Source organism: Neocloeon triangulifer, unplaced genomic scaffold (genome assembly GCF_031216515.1).
Source record: "Neocloeon triangulifer isolate White Clay Creek 2 clone unplaced genomic scaffold, ASM3121651v1 ptg000024l, whole genome shotgun sequence".
Lineage (NCBI taxonomy): Eukaryota > Metazoa > Arthropoda > Insecta > Ephemeroptera > Baetidae > Neocloeon > Neocloeon triangulifer.
In genome coordinates, this window is record NW_026775563.1 from 60,001 (window position 1) to 62,500 (window position 2,500).

Sequence of the window (2,500 nt, forward strand, 5' to 3'; positions counted from 1 at the left end):
CTGCTGCCTTCCTTGGATGTGGTAGCCGTTTCTCAGGCTCCCTCTCCGGAATCGAACCCTGATTCCCCGTTACCCGTTACAACCATGGTAGGCGCAGAACCTACCATCGACAGTTGATAAGGCAGACATTCGAAGGATACGTCGCCGGCGCGAGGCCGTGCGATCAGCTGTGGTTATTCAGAGTCACCAAAACGACGGACGGGCGAACCCGACCGATTGGTTTTGATCTAATAACTGCGCCCCGGCCATTTCTGGACGGAGCTCTGGGTGCATGTATTAGCTCTAGAATTACCACAGTTATCCAAGTAGAGTTTGTAGGATCCAAGGAACCATAACTGATTTAATGAGCCATTCGCGGTTTCACCTTATTTTGGCTTGTACTGAGACATGCATGGCTTAATCTTTGAGACAAGCATATGACTACTGGCAGGATCAACCAGGGAACTGACGCCGCAGAGCCCCCGGGGGGACCCCACAACGCGTGCTCCCGTGGATGACACGCTTCCGCGCGCGGCCGCGGCAGCCGAGGCTACCGCAGCCGGCTTACAGCTAAGCGTGACGCCGACGCCGTGCTCAACTCGCACCAGGCAACCCCGGCAGGAGAAGTGCACAACGCCGACGGTTGGTGAGCCGAGCGCTCCGCACACGTCAAACGCTCCTCGCGAGGAACTCGCTACAAAGCATCGTTCGCGTACAAATAGCTCGCACCCACCGAGACCGGAGACGGGCTGCCCGACCGAACGGCCAGGCGGGCCCGCACATAGAGCACAGGGTCGTCGGCTGACAACGCCGCCCACGTGCGCGATTAGAACGATGAGGAGGCGCGCTTCAAGCGGTTACTCCACGACCGAGTTCGGTATCCACCGTTGTTCGGTGGTTCACATCGACGACCACACCGGGCTCGTCGTTCCGACCTCGGGGACGTCACGGCGTTTCCCCTCGGGCTCATCAATACCCGCGTTACCGATCAATCGTGGAAGGCTTTCTTCGCGCGTCCTCAACGACACCACTCACGTGTTCGACATTACCGACGCCGCTCCACCAGTCAACATATAACCGAATGCATCGCACGTCCTGGCGAAGAGCACACGAATCGCGAGCAATCTGACGGCACCCGTGGCGCGGCCGGCCGAGCAGGAGGCGACCGCATTTCTGCCTCTCCCGCGCGAGGCACGAGCTCGCGCGCACGGTCGGCCGGCGCGGCCCCTTCGGGTGACCCGCTGCTACTCGTGCTCTGCTAACAGTGCGGCCGGAGATGTCGAATTACGGACTTGTAATATTTTTGCGTGCTCCGCCAACAGTGCGGCCGGAGATGTCGGTGTACGGACTTGTAATATTTTCGCGTGCTCCGCCAACAGTGCGGCCGGAGATGTCGGTGTACGGACTTGTAATATTTTCGCGTGCTCCGCCAACAGTGCGGCCGGAGATGTCGGTGTACGGACTTGTAATATTTTCGCGTGCTCCGCCAACAGTGCGGCCGGAGATGTCGGTGTACGGACTTGTAATATTTTCGCGTGCTCCGCCAACAGTGCGGCCGGAGATGTCGGTGTACGGACTTGTAATATTTTCGCGTGCTCCGCCAACAGTGCGGCCGGAGATGTCGGTGTACGGACTTGTAATATTTTCGCGTGCTCCGCCAACAGTGCGGCCGGAGATGTCGGTGTACGGACTTGTAATATTTTCGCGTGCTCCGCCAACAGTGCGGCCGGAGATGTCGGTGTACGGACTTGTGATATTTTCGCGTGCTCCGCCAACAGTGCGGCCGGAGATGTCGGTGTACGGACTTGTAATATTTTCGCGTGCTCCGCCAACAGTGCGGCCGGAGATGTCGATGTACGGACTTGTGATATTTTCGCGTGCTCCGCCAGCCGTGCGGCCGGAGATGTCCGAAACGACTTGTGGTGTTGCATAAAATGATTTTTTGCGTCTTGTTTATGACGTCAAGTTTGGTGCACTAATAACGCCCTTTGCACGTGAAAACAGGAATCATTGGAGTTGAGGAGCGATTGCAGCTCAACATGATTCCTATATGACACATTCAACGTTGCATGGTAATGGCGCACCCTATTCAAGAGAAAAATTGTTTTCGTGTGATGAGCATCATTCGTGAGCTGCCAGATCACACGAGCCTTTGCTGCGGTGATTTGTGTATTCATTTGTGATTTATGGAATGCGTTTCAGCTGTCTGAATGAAAATATTAGTTAATAATGTCTTCAAAAATAGTTAGATGCAATCTTACTTCAAAAAATATAAATGGTCACTGCGAGGAATTTGACAGTGTTGTTAACGAGAATAAATAAGATCAACGAGGAGGCCACGTTACCTCTTGTCGTAAGAGGAAGACAGTACAATGTAGGCCATGTCAAAACTAACATTGACACGCGTTAAGTAAATAGCGATATAGAGTGCTAGCGACGTGAATGATGGAAATAATAATATTAACTGGCATCATGTATTTCAGAACTGTTTTGTGTATTCTGCCTTTGTATTTCCATTGTA

General features: G+C 53.9%; 1 non-coding gene across 1 annotated transcript in view; it reads right to left on the bottom strand.

The window, feature by feature from the left end:
* Positions 1-443, bottom strand: part of LOC132204933 (small subunit ribosomal RNA) — a 1,864-nt gene extending 1,421 nt beyond the window's left edge. The window contains exon 1 of the ribosomal RNA XR_009442605.1: positions 1-443. This exon is cut by the window's left edge and continues 1,421 nt beyond it. This is a non-coding gene — a ribosomal RNA (small subunit ribosomal RNA).
* Positions 444-2,500: the final 2,057 nt, after the last annotated feature.